Source organism: Aricia agestis, chromosome 14, assembly GCF_905147365.1.
Source record: "Aricia agestis chromosome 14, ilAriAges1.1, whole genome shotgun sequence".
NCBI classification, from domain to species: Eukaryota; Metazoa; Arthropoda; class Insecta; order Lepidoptera; family Lycaenidae; genus Aricia; species Aricia agestis.
In genome coordinates, this window is record NC_056419.1 from 11,585,947 (window position 1) to 11,602,577 (window position 16,631).

The 16,631-nt window shown below is 36.4% G+C and overlaps 1 protein-coding gene across 1 annotated transcript in view; it reads left to right on the plus strand.

Moving 5' to 3' along the window:
* The window catches only part of LOC121733512 (alkaline phosphatase-like), a 113,215-nt gene that overhangs the window by 16,956 nt on the left and 79,628 nt on the right, over positions 1–16,631 (plus strand). The window lies entirely within an intron of this gene.

A 16,631-nucleotide genomic window follows, 5' to 3' on the forward strand; every position in this document is an offset into this window, starting at 1 on the left:
TCGATGGTCGAGCAGTACCATTTTTCACCATATCTTCAAATTCCTTCTTAGCTGCTATCAACTTCTGAGGAGCTAAGCGGCGAGGACGGCAAGAAACGGGTGGTCCATCTGAAGTTTTGATGTGATGCACTGTGTTATGCTTAACCAACCGAGGGAGTCCTGGGGGACGAGTAACATCAGGGAACTCAGCAAGCACTTGTGCATAGGTTGAGTTCTGGATATCAACAGACTTTACACTAGGCTGCTCGACTGCGGCGGTAGTTGCGACGGCTCTTAGTCCAGTGGTACCATCCACTAGGGTCTTCGTGCGGCAATCTGGTAAGAGGTGGTAATGTGCCAAAAAATCTGAACCAATGATTGCAGTGTTCACGTCCGCAGCTACAAAACGCCATGAGAAGTCGCGACGCAGTCCTAAATCCAGTCGTAGATTTATGGTTCCGTAGGTCTTGATGCTACTCCCATTTGCAGCACTGAGTTCCCAGTCAGTGGGAGTCCTCTGTTCAGGGGCCCAGCGGTATGGGTAACAGCATAAGTCAGACCCTGTATCTATAAGGAACTGCCTCTTTGTAACTCGGTCTGTAACAAAAAGTCGACGGCCAGTAGAGTCTATGGAACAGCAGTCAGTATCCGCCGTTACTGACTGCTGCTGGAGTTTTCCTTCCAGTTGCACGGAGGAATGCATCTATTGGCTTTTGTATCAAATTTCCTGTGATACCAACACATTTTAGGTCTTTCAGATTTGGAGCTGCTGCGGTTTCTGGAGGCAGACCGGTTACGTGACCTGCCACGGTGCTGAGAATGTCCACTTGTGAGAGCTGCAACTTGCCTGGTAAGATTCTCAACTTGTGTGACAAGTGTAGTAAGTACTGATGGTGAGCTCTCAATCCCATAAACGTTGGTGGATGCGGACGGTAATTCCATAATTTTGTCTGCAAGTTCTGCAATTTTATCCAGGCTCAGGTCTGCTTGTGCGGCCAAAATAGCCTGTACTTGATTAGGCAGTCGTCGCATCCAAAGTTGTCGTAACAGGTTGTCATCTTTCAGGGAACCAGCCAAGGACCGCAGGTGCCGGAGAAAAGCAGATGGTCTTCGGTCTCCGAGCTGTTCTTCGCTTAGCAGACGTCTGACTCGTTGTTCCTCCGAGGCTGAAAATCTTGAAATTAAATCCTTTTTTAATTTTTCATACTTCTGATCAACGGGAGGGTTGATAATATTATCCTCTATTTCTCCTATAGTGTGTTGATCAAGTGCAGCAATAACATAACTGTATTTAGTTGTGTCACAGACTATGCCTGCAAGGTGAAATTCAGCTTCCACTTGGCTAAACCAGAGAATGGGCTTCTCAGGCCAAAATTGTGGAATTTTAGCTGACACTTTATTCACAGATTTATGGACCTGTGCGGAATTTGTAGGTTCGGGTAAAGTGTTAGTGTCAGTCATGATTACTAAAAAACGCAAGCAAACAACAAACCAAAACAACAAACCAACCAATCCAAAATTAATAAAAGATAATTAATTTTAAACAAGAAAAAAAAATTTTTTTTTGTGTGTTAACGGGTTAAGAGGAAAACCTTATCCTTCACCGGGGGGTTAGGTCATGCGAATTTTCTTATGAAAATAATTAATGTTGTTTACATACACAATATTAAACACAGTTAACATGCAAACATAGATAACTATTTGATAGTTTTAATATAAAAATTGAAATTAAGTTTTTCAAATGTCAAATGACATTCCTTAATTCTTTAAATTTAAGTATGCAAAGTGTTACAGTAAATTTAGTACAAAACACAGGTTAATATACAGAAAATGCAAGTTAAATTGCACAAAATGCAGTTTAAATTAACAAAACTTAAATGTTAATAATATCTTTTAAAAGTTACCACAAAATCTTAAACCACATGCATGTTGCAACGGGTTAGCAACAAAAAAGTTATGTGAAAATTGAAATGGACAGTCTTTTAAACAAAAAAATGATGCAATGTCACCTCATGCGATGTTAATAAGCTTAACCCTGGGCCTGCTCCGTAGTTTTCATGCTCAGCAAGAGGATGATGCAATGCGATGCAGAATGAAGCCTCGCGCGCCGATTGGATGGAGCCCCGTGCGTCGAAGACGAATCTTCGTGCGTTGAAGGGTGAAGCCTGGTGCACTGAAAGATGAAACCTCGTGCATAGAAGGACCTCATGCGCCGGAACTCGAAGGATGAAAGCCACATGCGTTGATGCGCAGCCGCAGACCTCTCAGAGCGTTTTTGATCGAAGTGCGAGGAGTTTCCACCATGCATAGGAGTTTTTCACCATGCATAGGAGTTTTCCGTGGCGTGATTCGATGCAATGCGAAAGGCGGGAGCCGGCGTCGTCGTGTTCGGTCGTTGGTCACCAATTTGGGGGTGACATGCACAATTAAACGACTCCGATATTAATTGATTTGTTTATTATCCACACATGTAGCACAAGTCCAATATATTAATTAATAGAAACTTTAACAAGTTAACAATACAGCAGTTTCTAGTAAAGATAATATGGCGTCTGAATTAAAAGTTTTTGCGGAAGTGTCTTTTGACAATGTTGCCAGTATTGACATTACAATTTCCTTTATAATTAGTTAATAATGTTGCCTTGTAACAGAAAAATATTATGTAAAATAAAGACTAAATATATATCATTTTATTTGTGGTTCGCCACAAATGGATTCATAACACTAGCTATTTGATTGTTTTTTATTCATAAAGTCTTGCATAAGGCTAATAGTTAATTTAAATTTTTTATGTAGTCAGTTTTTAATTACTTATTAACTTTTCAAAACGATCTGCATCAATTTGATCGAAATTGCCTTTATGATTGAACCTAATCTATTAATTAAACCTCGCTTAATCATAGGTACATAAAAACTTTTTAAAATCTAATGCTGAAGAGCCTAAATATACGAGCTTACTTTCTATAGTGATTATATACTATTCTATTTACTTACTATAAAAGTACCGGGGCGTCTTAACATACGAAAATGTACTCTAATAGTTTTTGCATTTACGTGTTTTCCTACTATTTCTGCAATTTGTTCAGGGTGAATCCTGACAATTGTATAGGGTCCTAGGTATTTAGGTTCTAATTTATTACTACGGGCTGATTTAGCTACTTGTTTATACACTATGTCGCCTATTTTAAATACTGGGTTTTCCTTATTTTGATTAAATTTGTTAATAACAGTTTCCTTTTCTGTAGACATTCTTACATTTACTAGCTTTTGAACATTTTCCATTATTTGTTTATGCTTATTAACATATTCTTGGTAGAATTCTTGTGTGCAATGCATTTCTAGAGGATTTCTTGAACTTGTATGTCCTAATAATAATTCAAACGGCGTAAAACTCGTACTTGAGTGTATTGTATTATTATAAGCTATAATTGCATACTTCATAAGATTGGTGGGTTCATTTTTATCTGTGATTCTCTGTATTCTAATCATTTCGCCTAACGTTGAATGTAAACGTTCTATTGGGGAGTTTGAATTTGGATTATATGGCGTTGTGAAATGAATTTTAATGTTGTGCATAGAGCATATTTCTGCTATAACTTCGTTATCGAATTTAGAGTCAGAATCTGTAGTTATTTTAATTGGTGTTCCGAGAACTGAGAAAAGTTGCAATAAGGCTTCTGCTATATGTACGCTAGTGGCTGCCTGCAACGGAATAGCTTGTGCATACTTTGTAAAATTATCAATAATACTTAAAAAGGTTACGCCTCCACTACTGTATAAATCCATATATAAATGTTCCATAGGTTTGAATGGGGTATTAGTTAATGCTAGTGGTAGTTTTAAAGGATGACGTTCGTATTTCGCTTTAAGACATGTATCGCATTTATTAATATATTTTTGAACTGATAAAAGCATATTGGGCCAGTGATAATTCCTATGTATTTGTTTATATGTTTCTTGTATGCCTCTATGTATGGTTTTACCTTCATGATACTTTTTGATTAATTCTAACTGTTCACTCGGATTCTCTATGCGCGTGACTCTACTTAAACATCTTATTAACTTAGGGCCTCTGTCGTTAAAGATTGTCTTATAAACTTTACTAAAAACGTCATATAATTCTTCTTGATAAAAGTAACAATGGAAAATTCTATCTGCTATTGTATGTTCTAATAAGAACTTAATAACTTGATTATGGGTATCATTAATTGGTATAAAGACATCTTTAATTATAGTTCTACCTTTTGATCTATTTTCTACCTTATATTCATTTCCAGGTGATTTTCTAATGTAAAATTGTTTTAACTGTCTATCTATTGCATCTGATATTTGGGGAATTTTATTTTTATCTAAGTCAACATTGTCAATTTCAGAATCATTTGGGATGTTAATTAAACTGCTTATATCTAACGATGTAGCGGGCGAGTCTACGCTCGTAGGCTGCGCTACGCATTTTGACGGCGCTACGGCAAATGACGTAGAGGGTTGAACGTCTACGGATGTCGTAGAGGGTTGAAAGTCTACGGTTGACGTAGAGGGTACTACGTTCTCAAAAATTCTATTTATTATTTGAGTGTCATTTGAATCGTTTTCTAACGTGTTTTCTGTATCTTGATTATGTATAATTACGCGGGAAAGAGCATCTGCATTAGTGTTATATTTACCCTTTTTATATACGATTTTATAATCATATTCCTCTAATTTTAATCTCCATCTCGTAAGTTTGGAGTTCGGGTCTTTAAGAGACATAATCCAAGTCAATGGTCTGTGATCTGTGTATATGATGAACTTCCTACCATAAAGATATGGCCTAAAGTATTTGGTTGCCCAAATTATACTTAAAAGTTCCTTTTCTATTGTAGAATATTTTCTTTCTGTATCTGAAAGTGTTCGTGAAGCGAATGCTACGGATTTATCTGAGCCTACGGTGCCTTGTGATAGGACGGCGCCTAGTGCAACATCTGAAGCGTCTGTAGTTAAGATAAATTGCTGATTAAAATCGGGGTATTGCAATATGGGTGCATTAATTAATAACTGTTTACATTTTTCAAATGACTCTAGGAATTCCTTATTATGTAAAACTTTAGCATTTTTCTTTAAACAAACTGTCAATGGTTTAGTTAATTTAGCAAAATCCTGTATAAATTTACGATAGTAACCAACAAGTCCAAGGAAAGATTTAATTTCCTTTTGTGTTTTCGGCAAGGGAAATTTCTTAATTGCTTCTATTTTCTCGTCATTGGGCTTAATTCCTTCGTCGGTCAATGTGTGTCCTAAGAATTTAACTGTCTTTTGCAAAAACTCTGACTTGTCTAACTGGATTTTTAAATTATGTTTTTTAAACCTTTTGAAAACCTCTTCGCAAGTTTTAATATGTTCCTGAAGGGAAATACTATATACGATAACATCGTCAATGTACGTCATAACATTAGGTATTCCTCTTAGAACGGAATCCATTAAGCGCTGAAAAGTACTTGGTGAATTCTTTAAACCAAATGGCATTCTTAAAAATTCGTAGTGGCCTCTTTCTGTAGAAAAAGCTGTTTTTTCTATATCATTTTCATGCATTTCCACTTGATGGTACCCTGAAACTAAGTCGATCGTTGTGAAATAATGAGCTCTGCCAAGTCTGTCTAGGATATCATTTATGTTTGGTAAGGGGTATTTATCCTCTATAGTTTTCTCGTTAAGACGGCGGTAGTCGATTACCAAACGCCATTTCACTTTTCCTGTTATATCGGGCTTTTTGCTGACTATGTGTACTGGACAAGACCAGGGAGAATTACTTTCTCTAATTATATTTTGTTTTAATAAATTTTGGACTTGATTATTTATTTCCTGCCTTTGTTGGGGAGCCTGTCTATAGTTTCTAACATATATGGGGTTTTCATCTGTTAATCTAAGCTTATGTTTGATGTCGTGTGTAAATGTTAAAGGAATTTTTTCACTGTGAAAAATATCTCGGTACTGAAAACATAACTTTTCTATTGCACGTTTTTCCTCGCTATTCATATGGCTAGTTCTAAGGCGCTGTAAATTTTCTTTTAAAATTTTATCCGTTGTACAATTTCTAAAATAATATAAATTATGTGTGTTATCAAAATATTGTGTATCCCGATCTAGCGGGGTTAACTTTAAGTTACAACATTTTTTAATTAAAATATTTTTGTTACTTTTGTTTTTAACTGAAGTGAAATATTTGCCATTATTTACTGAAACTATTGCTGGTAATATTTCTAAGGTCTGGCTACAGTATTCGTCAGTTATGTACTCACCATCTGTATAATTACACAAAAATTGAACAATGTGTTCGTATTGGGGCTGAATTTTAATTTTTTCTTTAATATTAATTAGTATTGGTATGTCAAAATGTTCAGATTTAAGCTGTAAGTTTTTAATATCAATTTTGCATTCTAATTTTTTGAAAAAATCTATTCCTAATAATCCTTTAAAGTCTTTATCAAATTCAAATATTAAAAATTTATGTGTATAATTATTGAATAATTTAGGCAATTTTAAATTAATAACTTCGTTATGATCTGTAATACCATGTGCAGTTTTTATTCTATGTTGTTCTGTTACAATATCATTTTTTAAATTTAATTTTGTTATTATATCTGGGCTTATGAGAGATTGTGAGGCACCTGTGTCTAATAAGAAGTGACCACCTAACTCGTTAATGAAAATTGATGGTAAACTATTTTTATTCAAATTATTTATAAATACTACGTTTCCCCGTCTACTTCGAGTCCTTCCTGAAAATTTTCCGTCTCATCTCCATTTTCGGAGGTATCGTCAAGAGGAAAATCTTCAGCAGATTGAAAATTTACCTTTTCTTGTTTTATTCTATTAAAATTATTTTTTGGGAAATGTTTTTTAGTGTCTTCTAATTTTATATTCTGTTTTTGATATGTAGATTGTTTATTTATGGGCTTTATGAAATTTTGTGACCTCGCGATTCTATATTTAGTGTACTTTAAGTCTTCGATTTTTACTAGGGCAATAACCTCTTCTAATTTTTCTATTTTTTGAGTTCTAACCATAATTGAAATCATCGGATTTATTTGGTCTAATAAGACGCTGATTGCTAATTTTTCGTAATATTCTGTACTTTGTGATCCGCAATTTATAAGGTTACATGTTAATTCCCTAATCTTATCGGTGAATGTTTCCATATTATCTCTGTCTTTATTTAATTTAATCAAATCTTGTGTTAATTCTACTTCTGACCTATATTCGCCAAATCTTTGTGTTAAAATCTGTTTAATGTCTTTCCATGTTTTAAAATTGTTTCTTTCAGACAATGCCTCAACGGCTTTACCTGTTAGTTTGTTCACTATTAAACACGCTAGTGACTGATCGTCCTTGTTTTCGATCATGTCTATAACATTTTCCACACACTTGATATAAAAGTGCAGCGTTTTCTTATTTCCATCGTAAGACGGTAACAAAATTGAAACGTTCTGGTAATCTATTACTACTGCAGGACTTGTCATTTTGCAATAAATTTAATTATAAAAAAAAAGAAAAGAGCAAGCTTCTAAGCTCTATAATATAAGGATAGGGCCAGATGGGATGTCCAGGAAAATAAACAAATTTTATGCTCACCCCAGGAACATCATCTTCCGCTATCTTGTGAGTTGAGCCGGTTCCTCTGCTGCTTCTGCTGTCGATGCTGCTACGGCCACTTGCACGATGATAGTGCGTAATCTGGTTGAGAGTCTTTCACTGAATTTACTTGGAGTTTAGAGTCTTTGTGTCGCGATCACTGGACTAATTGAGCCCGGGTCGTTACGTTAGACACTTTATCCTACCGACTGCGCCAGTGAAGTTATTCAAACGAATGAATTACTTATATAAATGTTTATTTAACTAAATATTAACTCTATTTTACAATATTAGATTACTGTTAAATGTCGCACAGAGTTACAGTGAGCGGGCAAGAGGTGGCTGTCAACTGACTGGTGTGGGCCTAACTATTGCTTATAAACTATGTAGGGGTATGGGGCGCGGGCGGCGAGTCCGGCGTCTGCGACGGCTGAAGCGGGCGGTGGCGGTGATGACGCTGTGTTTACATTGGGTGTCATATTACTCTGGTCCCAGGAACAGCGGACGTCTAATGGTTTCGGCGATAATTAAGCCACGGATGTTTATAGGTGGTGTTGGGTTCATTCTATGAAGAGAGCTATGTGCCTCTTTGTTACGGTAACATAACTCCAGTCGGGGCTAACACTTTACGCTGCACGCTCGCGCCGCGCCGCGCCACGGCTAAACGAATCAAAAATGTCCGATCATAACCGCAGGAGTAATAGATATTGCTGTGTGTTTAGGTATTTTAATAGTAATGCAACAATTCCAGAATTGTCTTTGTTTAAATTACATGTTGAACAGGAAAGGTCAGTACTACTCCTTTATTCTAGCATAATATAATAATTTTTACTTGATACCTACTTACTTATTTTTTATTGTATTAGTTTTCTATCACACAAAGGAAGTAGGTAGGCAGGTAGATCTACTTTCCCACTAGAACATAGTATAAATAAGATAATGTTTTATGTACTTTTGATCCGTCAACTAATTTGCCGCTATTGCTTTGTTTACGTAATAGTAATTTGCCGATTTCTCTGTGTTGTAGTCTGTAGACCGTATATTAACTAACTACTTACAGTCAATTACTTATTTTAAATCGTAATTAAAAATAAGTTATTGACTAATTGTAAATCACAATACACATAAAGCAAAGTTCGAATCATAACAACAGATTTGTTTATAATATAAGAGACATGCGTTAGTTTTCAATGTTGTTTTACAGGGTATTTTTATAATTTTATTTAGACATCGGATTATATGCACGATCAAAGTGCCGAAATATGCATGCAAATATGCACGAAAAATGGCCGAAATATGCACAAAATATGCACAATAAAGATTTACTTTTTATTAAAAGTCGGGAGACCGCGACGTTGCCGCTGATCCGCATGTTGCGCGAACGAAGCGCGGACGGCCGCTCGGACCACACCAACCCGCCGCGCCTCCGCGCCGCCGAAAATTGACAAGTGACAACCCTAAGACAGTAGGTAATTATATCGCGGATTGGGCCGGAGTTATCCTACTTCCCCTCCTTTTACTATGGTTATTACGATTTACGAAGCGTCAACATCGCCGCTTCGTCTCGGGGGCTGCTGTCCGTCATGCGCAGCGCTGACGTTGCGTTGTACATACAAAATGCGTCAAACGGCAGCGCTGCGTCGACGCAACGCTAACGCAACGCGCCGTGTGGACTAGGGCTCTAAGAGCGCCTACAGCCTGGCCGTAGTTATAATATCCATACTAATATTATAAATGCGCAGGTCTTTCTGTCTGTTTGTTACCTCTTCACGTCCAAACCACTAATCTAATTTTGCTGATATTTGGTATAGAAGTACTTTTCGTCCTAGGAAAGGTTACAGGACACTTTTTATACCGGAAAAATGTACGGTTCCCACGTGATAAACGAATTATGGCGCAACGGAGTTGCGGGTGTCGTCTGGTAACACTATGTTATATCACTACCACGTTGCACGTAAGAAAAAAAGAATATATTATTATGCCATAACAGCCCCTTAGACAAAGTATATTTCGTTAAAAACAATGACGAAATTCGTTATCAAAATGTATGCGGTTTGACAAAATGTCATTTAGCGATGACTTACATCGCTAAATGACATCTCGCTTTCGAACACTAATGTCAAATCCCATACATTTTGATAGTGTTACTGAGGAAGTGATTATGAGGAAGAGGAATTGTCACGCGCAAATTTAGAGGATGCGGATGAGGAAGAGAATATTTTTTGAGGAAGAGGATGCGGATGAGGAAGCGGATGAAGAATAGCATGATAGGAAATTATAAATACTAGCGGACCCAACCCAAAAGCCTTTGTCCTGTCTGTACATAACTAGATACATACATTACACAAAAATAGTTATTTTAAGGGCATTTTCCAGTGGACCAAACTATGAATGTAAACCATTCCACAGAATATATTTTAGTACCATTCTCAAAACACATAAAATAAAGAATCTTCAAAATCGGTCCAGCAGTTAAGGAGGAGTTCAGTAACAATATACACAACACACGCACACAAAAAAAAGATGAGTGAAAGATACAATTCTCGCGCTCTGGCGTGTGCGTTGCTATGATTGGATACACGACGCGCATGCGCAGTGAAATTCTCATAAATTCCTCTTAAATTTTGAGGAAGCGATAGCGGAAGAGCATTTTTTCTTTTTATTTATGGGGATGCGGTAACGGATGAGGAACCCAAAATATTGCGGAACTTCCGCATTATGAAGAAGCGGAAGAGGAATCCTCAGCAACCCTACATTTTGATAACGAATTTCGTGATCGTTTTTAACGAAAGGGACTTTGGCTACAGCCCCAGGACTACATACCCCACATGCAAATTTGGTGTACGTTTTGTAAACAACTCTGATGTATATCTATAGTAGCGAAAATATTGTTTGAGTTGTATTAACACATGTTTACAATTACTTTCCTCTTTTGAAATGAGAGTTTCTATATTAATTTTGTAAAATTCGTGTCGGCCTTTGATGTTGGAAATCAAAAACTAAGCGCGTGGGTGTTTGATTTAGCATAAATAAATAGCTTGAGGTGACGCCGCGTTCAAGTAAACCGTGTTGGATATGTTTTAGATACAAGCAATGGAACAGCAAAAAATGGAAAGGGCGTAAGCGACAAAATGGTTTTTGTCGCGTAATTTAAAAACCATAAATACATTAATTCATATAAGCTATGGGCAAATTAAAGTGTATGCTTGAACCAATTTAGGTACAAATTTTGGAAGCTCAAATCACTCTCCTCTGTTGGCAAAATAGGAATCCCTTTTTTTACAGAAGTCTTTTTGATTGATTATTCTGTGTTATAAAAGTTGACCAATCGTGTTATGCTATGGGTGATTCAAAGACATATCATGATAAATACTGACAATGAAGTTTAATTTCTGAGCTTTAGTCATTGCTGAGAAAAATCGATATCATAATATAGCCAAATTATCAAGGCGTCGCCTTAATCAAAAACCGTTTTTATCAATGTTTATTTTACCCTACCAAATATAGTCTTTTATTTATTCAAATTATTTAGAAAATTCAGCCAGATGGTAATAATGAACTACTCATACTTATTTTCATTTCCCACCTTTCACGGTACGTTTCAAAATGTATTTGTTATTCTTTTTACAGCGTACAATCCGAGCGATGGACTCCTATTTTTCACGTCGAAATACTTCAAAAGTCAGAGAATAGTGTTCGCTTTTCATATTTTTCGTTTGCTTGTGAATTTTGTTTTTATAGTCAGAGTAACACATTATACTACAATTTATCGCAGTATGAATTTGAAAGTATTTTCGCCTGTCTGACCAATAATTATTCATGCTTAAGCTCGATTAACATGGGGAAATTAAATTTTATATAAGATAGGTGTTATATAAAGAATAAAAAATTATAGGTACATACTTATTTCTTTAAACTAGAGATCGCCCAATGGTCGAAATTCGACCTTAGTTTCAATGACATTGGACTACTACCTATATTTTGTAAAAAATATTGACTTTATCATATATTTTTTTCAACTCTTGTCTCTAGGACTCAGCTGATCTCAGACTGGCCGTGTAAGCATTGTCTAATAGTATCTAAGATTCAATAAAAAAAACTATAATCCATTTTCAATTTGTCACCTTGTTGTCAACAGGCTTCAACCATAAATAAAAGAGTATAATTCGTATGTATAGGCTTGTCATTCAAAAATCTGTCATTTTCCTTGTGTGTGTGTTGTAGTGTGTGTAATGTTTTATTTGTTAAAAAAATGTATGATAAAAGCATTATTTCAAAATAATATTAGCTCGATGCATTCCTTCAGCATATAAACTATACTATAACTGTGCAAAATTTCATTCACCTACGTTTCCCCATTTTTCGTCAAAAGGGATACAAAGTTTTTGGCTCACGTATTAATATATAGATAGGTACTTATACATTGTCTATTTTAAGAGTAATTTTGGAAGCTCACTCTCGTCTGTTGGCAAAATAGGAATCCCTTTTTTACAGAGGCCTTTTTGATTGATTATTCTGTGTTACAAAAGTTGACCAGTCGTGTTATGCTATGGGTAATTCAAAGACAAAGACATGGTGAATACTGACAATAAACTTTAATTTCTTAGCTTTAGTCATTGCTGGGAAAAATCGATATCGCTACAGCCAATTATCAAGGTGTAGCCTTAAGTTTATTATTCGTATTTCAAAATCTTCGATAGCGCGTAGGGTTGTGTCCTGACACAACCCTACTGTGGGTCCCCACTTTCTTGATTATCCACGTGTAGAATGAGGTTATGTGATTTCATTACCTTGATAGCTAACAGGAAAATAAACGTAGCGCTATTTTCATAACATGCTACACGAGCGCGCATAATTCAAACTAATTGTAATAAAACACCGCGCATTAAAAGATAGATGATGCGTGTCACAAGCTTGTACATTACTAGCATAAATCCCAGCAACACATTGCTGTAATTACTGTTTGATGGCAGCAATAAAGCAATGTCAGGGGAACGTGTTAGAACAAAAATGCGGTATGAAGGTGCTGGCTAGCAGCGGGCGATATGAAGCAACCGCAGACGACGTGTCGTCGCGACACTACTGGTTTCTATGTATGAATAAGTGTCGCTAGCTTCGTGTCGCTAGCTGCAGGGTATTTCATGGAAATACATACAAACCAGTCGTTGCGACACGTCGTCTGAGGTTGCTTCATGTCGCCCGCTGCCAACCGGCACCTTAAGGCGTGAGCACACTGAGTCGGGCCGCGCCGGGGCTCAGCGTGCTGGGGCTCATCGCAAAAATCCGCCTCCATACAATTTGTATGGAAGCGGAAATCCGCTGCGCCCCGACACAGTCTGCGATACGCGCATCCGCTTCCATACAAATTGTATGGAGGCGGATTTTTGCGATGAGCCCCGGCACGCTGAGCCCCGGCACGGCCCGTCTCAGTGTGCTCACTTCTTTACTGAGTATTCAAAGTGTGGTGAAGTGTGAGATGTTGCTATGTTGCTGCTGTATTGTGTGTATCTGGGTTAATCAAGTAGGTCGTCATTTCAATCGCATCAGTGATCTCAAAATGTATTATGAAATGCAACTTTCATACGGCATTTAGAATTATTCGCATTCGTGTTTAAGCGAAGCCATAATTTACATGAGTGGTTTTTGTCAATGGTTTTTTCGAAATGATTTTCCCATTCTAACAGAGTGCGAAAAGTTACGTTGTGAATGATTTTTATATATTAAAATGTGTAAAAAGGAATATTTTAAAATTGTCTCTTTTAATTTATCTTGCGACTTGAATTAGCTAAATTAGATATATTATCTATGAGATGTAAAATGTAAAGTAGCTGTTACTTACGCCTAACCCTCGTCATCGTATTTCATATCTGTACTAATATTAGGTATAAGCGAAAGTTGTCCGTCTGTCTGTCTGTCAGTTATCTCTTCACGCCCAAACCACCGAACCGATTTTGCTGAAATTTGGTAAGGATTATATTATACTTTTAGTCCTGGGAAAGGAAACATAATTATTTTATCCCGGAAAAATTTAGAATTACGTTTCCTTAGTTTTTATTATTCGTAGATTAAGACCTCGTAAAATTACTCAACGTCCAAAACCTTACCCGAATATAATAGAAATATTATTAAAAAAAACTAAATCAGTCCAGCTATACTTAAGCTCTAGCGAAATACTTGAAAGCTTTATTTACTTTTACCTTACGGATGTGTGCAATGGAACTTTTCATGCTAAAGTTACAATATTGCCAAAGGTGTAGTGATTTCAAATTATAATACTTTCAGAAGTTACGTAAAACTTTGTTTGAGTGGCGGCAATGTAATACTATTAGGTCTATTGGGATAGCGTCTGAACGCCCCATTAATATTCGGTACAGAAGTTGGACTTCCACTAAAGTGCAAATGAAATTTACCCGTCAAAAGGTGTTGATATAGTGCGATTGACGTCCCGACAGTTAATTGATTGGAAAATCAAAAAGTTTGTAAAGCTTTGATAGTTGAGGTGAGGCTAGAATTGCTTTTTTCGGCCTAGGCGATCACAAAAACTGTGGAAAGGAATTTTTGCTTCGCAACAATAGTGTTGTAAGGGATTTTCAAAGAAATAAAAACGATGCCTGAACTTTTCATTCTAACTTTTGAAAAATTAGTATTTCTACGAAAAAGATCCGTGTTACAAATTTTAATAGAAATCAACTTTTGAAATTAGTCGACATCTGAGCTGTATGGTATATGGAACCGGTAAAAATACCAGAAAATATTTTGTATAAAATCCATACTGAAGAAATCGGCCAAGTACGAGTTGTACTCGCGCACGATGGGTTCCGTACCATTAGAGAGCAAAAATAGACTAAAAATTGTATTTTTTGTATGGGAGCCCCCCTTAATTATTATTTAAATTTTAATTATTAAAGTACAATTCAATTAAGTATTTTGTGAATATTTCAATTTATTATGTGTTGCCGTTATTGATTAAGAGCAAAAATATCACGTTTGTTGTGTGGGAGCCCCCCTTAAATACTTAATTTATTTTGTTTTAGTATTTCTTGTATAGTGGCAAGAGATATACACAATTTGTGAAAATTTCAGAAGTCTAGCTATAGCGGTTCTTGAGTTACAGCCTGGTGACAGACAGACGGACAGACATCGAAGTCTTAGTAATAGGGTCCCGTTTTTACCCTTTGGGTACGGAACCCTAAAAAGGTTTGCCTCTAAGTTTAAATAGAAATGAACTTAAAACATGTAAAATGTCTTTGCTGTAAAATTAATTAGGGAACGGATACGAATATTAATAATTATATTATTATTAACTACTCTTAGTGTACAGGTATACAATATATGGATACGACTATTAATAATTATATTATTGTTAAATACTCTTAGTATACAGGTATAAAATATATTCAAATAGTTAAACCAAAATGTATAGTTTTCCCTCATTTGCTTATGTTCAACCTCCACATTTGAGCTGAAAATGCTGCTAAAATAATATATAAAAGGGCACTAACCAAAGACTATTATATTTTGGAATTTACACACAAGCCTTGCTATATGAGCTCTCAAAGAATAATTTATACGGCTTCAATGCGAAGTTGGGTGCGAAAATATACAATTAAATCCTCTGTCGGGAAAAAACTAAATTACTTTTCGGACAACCTAATAATTATGATGAATTTCATTTAGGTCTTTTCAGAGATAACTAGCTGTTTGCTCGGTATCCGATGAAAATGACATTTTCTAGAAATGATTCCTAGCTAGATCGATTTATCGCCCCCGAAACCCCCTATATACTATTCATGAAAATCGTTGGAGCCGATTCCGAGATTCCAATTATATATATATATATATATATATATATATAATCTTTTGACACCAATTAAGCATCAGAAATGTCAAACTATTTTACCGAGTATTTTTTATTTTACCAAGATTTCGTTTACTTTACTCCCAAACTTTAACTGCTTCAAGTGTATTTCAACAAATAGCTACAACATCCTAGTCATCCATACTAAATAATATAAATGCGAAAGTGGGTCTGTCTGTCATCTTTTCAAGCCCAAACCGCTGAATTGATTTTGTTGAAATTTGGTATGGAGATACTTTGAGTTCTGGTAAGGAACATACGATACTTTTTATCCCGGAAAAATGTACGGTTACCGACACACTGATGTTGGTGCCGCAGAGTTGCCGACGTCCTCGTCTAGTTAAATGTAACATCCATTAACTAACAATAGCGGTTGAATTGAGCAAACATAACGGACTTAATTGCGCCCTTTGAGAGCGATGCAGTCAGATGACGTCATCAAAACTGGTTTCCAACCAGTGGTCCGCAGGAGCCAGAATAATATGGTCCGCGACTCATCTTAAAGAACAACAAACCTTATTGGCATACCTAAATTTACAAGTACATAATATAAACACAGTTCACATCCATTATAATATTATAAATGCGAAAGTGTGTCTGTCTGTCTGTTACAAGCTAAAGTTGCGGGCGTCATCTGGTAAATTATAAATTAATATACCTACATTTTAACTTTGAGTTGGAGTCCGTTGCTGATATTGGCTAAGATTTTTTATTAAAATACCTTTTTCAAGAGCTACGTGATTCTGACGTCACGTCTTGCTGTGATATTTATTATGAACTAGATCATGATGCTCGCAATGTTGAAATACGTCCCGTATATTTTTACGTGATAAATGTGGCGTTTTTTCCCGAGATTCAAAGCAGAAGTAGTTTTAGACGTGGGAGAGCCATGCTTCGGCGCCAATGGACCGGCTCGACCGCAGAAATACCACGTTCTCACAAAAAACCGGCATGAAACAGCGCTTGCGCTGTGTTTCGCCGAGTGAGTGAGTTTACCGGAGGCCCAATCCCCTACCATATTCCCTTCCCTACCCTCCCCTATTCCCATCCCTTCCCTACCCTCCCCTATTACCCTATTCCCTCTTAAGAGGCCGGCAACGCACCTGCAGCTCTTCTGATGCTGCGAGTGTCCATGGACGACGGAAGTTGCTTTCCATCAGGTGACCCGTGTACTCGTTTGCCCCCT